The following is an 8,166-nucleotide window of genomic DNA, read 5'->3' on the forward strand; positions in this document are numbered from 1 at the left end:
CAAACTTGTTGGCTAGATCCTGGTTTTTTTCCGTGTTTGAATCACGTAGTAATGTGGTACCACACTGAGGTAGTCAATTAAACCTGGTATCCATCAATATTTCAGAGGATAACACCGGTTAGGTCTGGGTTAGGTCCGGGATATGCCCGCATCTGGCTCATGATTTTGCCTTCTTCGCATACTTGTTGGCCAGATCCTGGGTTTTTTTCGTGTTTGAATCACGTAGTAATGTGGTAACACACTGAAGCAGTCAATTAAACCTGGTTTCGATCCATATTTTGGTGGATAACACCGGTTAGGTCTGGGTAAGGTCTGGGTTATGCCCGCATCTGGCTCATGATTTTGCCTTTTTCGCATACATGTTGGCCGGATCCTGGGTTTTTTTCGTGTTTGAATCACGTAGTAATGTGGTAACACAATGAAGCAGTCAATTAAACCTGGTTTCGATCAATATTTTAGAGGATAACACCGGTTAGGTCTGGGTTAGGTCTGGGATATGCGCGCATCTGGCTTATACTTTCTCCTTTTTCGCAAACTTGTTGGCTAGATCCTGGGTTTTATTCGTGATTGAATCACGTAGTAATGTGGTAACACACTGAAGCAGTCAATCAGACCTGGTTTCGATCAATATTTTAGAGGATAACACCGGTTAGGTCTGGGTTAGGTCTGGGATATGCGCGCATCTGGCTTATACGTTCACCTTCTTCGCATTCTTGTTGGCCTGATCCTGGGTTTTTTTCGGGTTTGAATCACGTGGTAATGTTGTAGCACACTGAGGCAGTCAATTAAATCTGGTTTCGATCAATATTTTAGAGGATAGCTCCGGTTAGGTCTGTGTTTCGTCTGGGTTATGCCCGCATCTGGCTCATGATTTTGCCTTCTTCGCATACTTGTTGGCCAGATCCTGGGTTCTTTTCGTGTTTGAATCACGTAGTAATGTTGTAACACACTGAAGCAGTCAATTAAACCTGGTTTCGAACAATATTTTAGAGGATAACACCGGTTAGGTCTGGGTTAGGTCTGGGTTATGCCCGCATCTGGCTCAAGATTTTGCCTTCCTCGCATACTTGTTGGCCAGATCCTGGGTTTTTTTCGTGTTTGAATCACGTAGTAATGTGGTAACACACTGAAGCAGTCAATTAAACCTGGTTTCGATCAATATTATAGAGGATAACACCGGTTAGGTCTGGGTTAGGTCTGGGTTATGCCCGCATCTAGCTTATAATATCGCCTTTTTCGCAAACTTGTTGGCTAGATCCTGGGTTTTTTTCGGGTTTGAATCACGTGGTAATGTGATACGACACAGAAACAATTCATTAAACCTGGATTCGGACAGTATTTTAGAGGATAACACCGGTTAGGTCTGGGTTAGGTCTTGGATATGCGCGCATCTGGCTTATACCTTCTCCTTTTTCGCAAACTTGTGGGCTAGATCCTGGGAATTTTCGGGTTCGAATCACGTAGTAATGTGGTAACACACTGAAGCAGTCAATTAAACCTGGTTTCGATCAATATTTTAGAGGATAACACCGGTTAGGTCTGGGATAGGTCTGGGATATGCGCGCATCTGGCTAATGATTTTGCCTTCTTCGCATACTTGTTGGCCAGATCCTGGGTTTTTTTCGTGTTTGAATCACGTAGTAATGTGGTACCACACTGAAGCAGTCAATTAACCCTGGTTTCGATCAATATTTTGGAGGATAACACCGGTTAGGTATGGGTTAGGTCTGGGTTATGCCCGCATCTGGCTTATACTTTCGCCTTTGTCGCAAACTTGTTGGCTAGATCCTGGGTTTTTTTCGGGTTTGAATCACGTGGTAATGTGGTACGACACAGAAACAATCCATTAAACCTGGATTCGGACAGTATTTTGGAGGATAACACCGGTTCGGTCTGGGTTAGGTCTGGGATATGCGCGCATCTGGCTTATACTTTCTCCTTTTTCACAAACTTGTAGGCTAGATCCTGGGTTTTTTCGGGTTCGAATCACGTAGTAACGTGGTAACACACTGAAGCAGTCAATCAAACCTGGTTTCGATCAATATTTTAGAGGATAACACCGGTTAGGTCTGGGTTAGGTCTGGGATATGCGCACATCTGGATTATACTTTCACCTTCTTCGCATTCTTGTTGGCCAGATCCTGGGTTTTTTTCGTGTTTGAATCACGTAGTAATGTGGTAACACAATGAAGCAGTCAATTAACCCTGGTTTCGATCCATATTTTGGAGGATAACACCGTTTAGGTCTGGGTAAGGTCTGGGTTATGCCCGCATCTGGCTCATGATTTTGCCTTTTTCGCATACTTGTTGGCCGGATCCTGGGTTTTTTTCGTGTTTGAACCACGTAGTAATGTGGTAACACAATGCAGCAGTCAATTAACCCTGGTTTCGATCAATATTTTGGAGGATAACACCGGTCAGGTCTGCGTAAGGTCTGGGTTATGCCGGCATCTGGCTCATGATTATGCCTTAATCGCAAACTTGTTGGCCAGATCCTTGGTTTTTTCCGTGTTTGAATCACGTAGTAATGTTGTAGGACACTGAGGCAGTCAATTAAACCTGGTTTCGATCAATATTTTAGAGGATAACACCGGTTAGGTCTGGGTTAGGTCTGGGTTATGCCCGCATCTGGGTTATACTTTCGCCTTTTTCGCAAACTTGTTGGCTAGATCCTGGGTTTTTTCGGGTTCGAATAACGTAGTAGTGTGGTAACACACTGATGCAGTCAATTATCCTGGTTTCGATCAATATTTTAGAGGATAACACCGGTTAGGTCTGGGTTAGGTCTGGGATATGCGCGCATCTGGCATATACTTTCGCCTTTTTCGCAAACTTGTTGGCTAGATCCTGGGTTTTTTTCGTGATTGAATCACGTAGTAATGTGGAAACACACTGAGGCAGTCAATTAAACCTGGTTTCGATCAATATTTTAGAGGATAACGCCGGTTAGGTCTGGGTTAGATCTGGGAAATGCGCGCATCTGGCTTATACTTTCTCCTTTTTCACAAACTTGTTGGCTAGATCCTGGGTTTTTTCGGGTTCGAATCACGTAGTAGTGTGGTAACACACTGAAGCAGTCAATTATCCTGGTTTCGATCAATATTTTAGAGGATAACACCAGTTAGGTCTGGGTTAGGTCTGGGATATGCGCGCATCTGGCATATACTTTCGCCTTTTTCGCAAACTTGTTGGCTAGATCCTGGGTTTTTTTCGTGATTGAATCACGTAGTAATGTGGTAACACACTGAAGCAGTCAATCAAACCTGGTTTCGATCAATATTTTAGAGGATAACACCGGTTAGGTCTTGGTTAGTTCTGGGATATGCGCGCATCTGGCATATACTTTCGCCTTTTTCGCAAACTTGTTGGCTAGATCCTGGGTTTTTTCCGTGTTTGAATCACGTAGTAATGTGGTACCACACTGAGGTAGTCAATTAAACCTGGTATCCATCAATATTTCAGAGGATAACACCGGTTAGGTCTGGGTTAGGTCCGGGATATGCCCGCATCTGGCTCATGATTTTGCCTTCTTCGCATACTTGTTGGCCAGATCCTGGGTTTTTTCCGTGTTTGAATCACGTAGTAATGTGGTACCACACTGATGTAGTCAATTAAACCTGGTATCCATCAATATTTCAGAGGATAACACCGGTTAGGTCTGGGTTAGGTCCGGGATATGCCCGCATCTGGCTCATGATTTTGCCTTCTTCGCATACTTGTTGGCCAGATCCTGGGTTTTTTCGGGTTCGAATCACGTAATAGTGTGGTAACACACTGAAGCAGTCAATTATCCTGGTTTCGATCAATATTTTAGAGGATAACACCGGTTAGGTCTGGGTTAGGTCTGGGATATGCGCGCATCTGGCATATACTTTCACCTTTTTCGCAAACTTGTTGGCTAGATCCTGGGTTTTTTTCGTGATTGAATCACGTAGTAATGTGGTAACACACTGAAGCAGTCAATCAAACCTGGTTTCGATCAATATTTTAGAGGATAACACCGGTTAGGTCTGGGTTAGGTCTGGGATATGCGCGCATCTGGCATATACTTTCGCCTTTTTCGCAAACTTGTTGGCTAGATCCTGGTTTTTTTCCGTGTTTGAATCACGTAGTAATGTGGTACCACACTGAGGTAGTCAATTAAACCTGGTATCCATCAATATTTCAGAGGATAACACCGGTTCGGTCTGGGTTAGGTCTGGGATATGCGCGCATCTGGCTTATACTTTCTCCTTTTTCACGAACTTGTTGGCTAGATCCTGGGTTTTTTCGGGTTCGAATAACGTAGTAGTGTGGTAACACACTGATGCAGTCAATTATCCTGGTTTCGATCAATATTTTAGAGGATAACACCGGTTAGGTCTGGGTTAGGTCTGGGATATGCGCGCATCTGGCATATACTTTCGCCTTTTTCGCAAACTTGTTGGCTAGATCCTGGGTTTTTTTCGTGATTGAATCACGTAGTAATGTGGAAACACACTGAGGCAGTCAATTAAACCTGGTTTCGATCAATATTTTAGAGGATAACGCCGGTTAGGTCTGGGTTAGATCTGGGAAATGCGCGCATCTGGCTTATACTTTCTCCTTTTTCACAAACTTGTTGGCTAGATCCTGGGTTTTTTCGGGTTCGAATCACGTAGTAGTGTGGTAACACACTGAAGCAGTCAATTATCCTGGTTTCGATCAATATTTTAGAGGATAACACCGGTTAGGTCTGGGTTAGGTCTGGGATATGCGCGCATCTGGCATATACTTTCGCCTTTTTCGCAAACTTGTTGGCTAGATCCTGGGTTTTTTTCGTGATTGAATCACGTAGTAATGTGGTAACACACTGAAGCAGTCAATCAAACCTGGTTTCGATCAATATTTTAGAGGATAACACCGGTTAGGTCTGGGTTAGGTCTGGGATATGCGCGCATCTGGCATATACTTTCGCCTTTTTCGCAAACTTGTTGGCTAGATCCTGGGTTTTTTCCGTGTTTGAATCACGTAGTAATGTGGTACCACACTGAGGTAGTCAATTAAACCTGGCATCCATCAATATTTCAGAGGATAACACCGGTTAGGTCTGGGTTAGGTCCGGGATATGCCCGCATCTGGCTCATGATTTTGCCTTCTTCGCATACTTGTTGGCCAGATCCTGGGTTTTTTCCGTGTTTGAATCACGTAGTAATGTGGTACCACACTGATGTAGTCAATTAAACCTGGTATCCATCATTATTTCAGAGGATAACACCGGTTAGGTCTGGGTTAGGTCCGGGATATGCCCGCATCTGGCTCATGATTTTGCCTTCTTCGCATACTTGTTGGCCAGATCCTGGGTTTTTTTGGTGTTTGAATCACGTAGTAATGTGGTAACACACTGAAGCAGTCAATTAAACCTGGTTTCGATCCATATTTTGGTGGATAACACCGGTTAGGTCTGGGTAAGGTCTGGGTTATGCCCGCATCTGGCTCATGATTTTGCCTTTTTCGCATACATGTTGGCCGGATCCTGGGTTTTTTTCGTGTTTGAATCACGTAGTAATGTGGTAACACAATGAAGCAGTCAATTAAACCTGGTTTCGATCAATATTTTGGAGGATAACACCGGTCAGGTCTGGGTAAGGTCTGGGTTATGCCCGCATCTGGCTCATGATTATGCCTTAATCGCAAACTTGTTGGCCAGATCCTGGGTTTTTTTCGTGTTTGAATCACGTAGTAATGTTGTAGGACACTGAAGCAGTCAATTAAACCTGGATTCGGGCAGTATTTTAGAGGATAACACCGGTTCGGTCTGGGTTAGGTCTGGGATATGCGCGCATCTGGCTTATACTTTCTCCTTTTTCACAAACTTGTTGGCTAGATCCTGGGTTTTTTCGGGTTCGAATAACGTAGTAGTGTGGTAACACACTGAAGCAGTCAATTATCCTGGTTTCGATCAATATTTTAGAGGATAACACCGGTTAGGACTGGGTTAGGTCTGGGATATGCGCGCATCTGGCATATACTTTCGCCTTTTTCGCAAACTTGTTGGCTAGATCCTGGGTTTTTCTCGTGATTGAACCACGTAGTAATGTGGAAACACACTGAGGCAGTCAATTAAACCTGGTTTCGATCAATATTTTAGAGGATAACGCCGGTTAGGTCTGGGTTAGATCTGGGAAATGCGCGCATCTGGCTTATACTTTCTCCTTTTTCACAAACTTGTTGGCTAGATCCTGGGTTTTTTCGGGTTCGAATCAAGTAATAGTGTGGTAACACACTGAAGCAGTCAATTATCCTGGTTTCGATCAATATTTTAGAGGATAACACCGGTTAGGTCTGGGTTAGGTCTGGGATATGCGCGCATCTGGCATATACTTTCACCTTTTTCGCAAACTTGTTGGCTAGATCCTGGGTTTTTTTCGTGATTGAATCACGTAGTAATGTGGTAACACACTGAAGCAGTCAATCAAACCTGGTTTCGATCAATATTTTAGAGGATAACACCGGTTAGGTCTGGGTTAGGTCTGGGATATGCGCGCATCTGGCATATACTTTCGCCTTTTTCGCAAACTTGTTGGCTAGATCCTGGTTTTTTTCCGTGTTTGAATCACGTAGTAATGTGGTACCACACTGAGGTAGTCAATTAAACCTGGTATCCATCAATATTTCAGAGGATAACACCGGTTAGGTCTGGGTTAGGTCCGGGATATGCCCGCATCTGGCTCATGATTTTGCCTTCTTCGCATACTTGTTGGCCAGATCCTGGGTTTTTTTCGTGTTTGAATCACGTAGTAATGTGGTAACACACTGAAGCAGTCAATTAAACCTGGTTTCGATCCATATTTTGGTGGATAACACCGGTTAGGTCTGGGTAAGGTCTGGGTTATGCCCGCATCTGGCTCATGATTTTGCCTTTTTCGCATACATGTTGGCCGGATCCTGGGTTTTTTTCGTGTTTGAATCACGTAGTAATGTGGTAACACAATGAAGCAGTCAATTAAACCTGGTTTCGATCAATATTTTAGAGGATAACACCGGTTAGGTCTGGGTTAGGTCTGGGATATGCGCGCATCTGGCTTATACTTTCTCCTTTTTCGCAAACTTGTTGGCTAGATCCTGGGTTTTATTCGTGATTGAATCACGTAGTAATGTGGTAACACACTGAAGCAGTCAATCAGACCTGGTTTCGATCAATATTTTAGAGGATAACACCGGTTAGGTCTGGGTTAGGTCTGGGATATGCGCGCATCTGGCTTATACGTTCACCTTCTTCGCATTCTTGTTGGCCAGATCCTGGGTTTTTTTCGGGTTTGAATCACGTGGTAATGTTGTAGCACACTGAGGCAGTCAATTAAATCTGGTTTCGATCAATATTTTAGAGGATAGCTCCGGTTAGGTCTGGGTTTCGTCTGGGTTATGCCCGCATCTGGCTCATGATTTTGCCTTCTTCGCATACTTGTTGGCCAGATCCTGGGTTCTTTTCGTGTTTGAATCACGTAGTAATGTTGTAACACACTGAAGCAGTCAATTAAACCTGGTTTCGAACAATATTTTAGAGGATAACACCGGTTAGGTCTGGGTTAGGTCTGGGTTATGCCCGCATCTGGCTCAAGATCTTGCCTTCCTCGCATACTTGTTGGCCAGATCCTGGGTTTTTTTCGTGTTTGAATCACGTAGTAATGTGGTAACACACTGAAGCAGTCAATTAAACCTGGTTTCGATCAATATTATAGAGGATAACACCGGTTAGGTCTGGGTTAGGTCTGGGTTATGCCCGCATCTAGCTTATACTTTCGCCTTTTTCGCAAACTTGTTGGCTAGATCCTGGGTTTTTTTCGGGTTTGAATCACGTGGTAATGTGATACGACACAGAAACAATTCATTAAACCTGGATTCGGACAGTATTTTAGAGGATAACACCGGTTAGGTCTGGGTTAGGTCTTGGATATGCGCGCATCTGGCTTATACCTTCTCCTTTTTCGCAAACTTGTGGGCTAGATCCTGGGAATTTTCGGGTTCGAATCACGTAGTAATGTGGTAACACACTGAAGCAGTCAATTAAACCTGGTTTCGATCAATATTTTAGAGGATAACACCGGTTAGGTCTGGGATAGGTCTGGGATATGCGCGCATCTGGCTAATGATTTTGCCTTCTTCGCATACTTGTTGGCCAGATCCTGGGTTTTTTTCGTGTTTGAA

Source organism: Colletes latitarsis, unplaced genomic scaffold (genome assembly GCF_051014445.1).
Source record: "Colletes latitarsis isolate SP2378_abdomen unplaced genomic scaffold, iyColLati1 scaffold0002, whole genome shotgun sequence".
Lineage (NCBI taxonomy): Eukaryota > Metazoa > Arthropoda > Insecta > Hymenoptera > Colletidae > Colletes > Colletes latitarsis.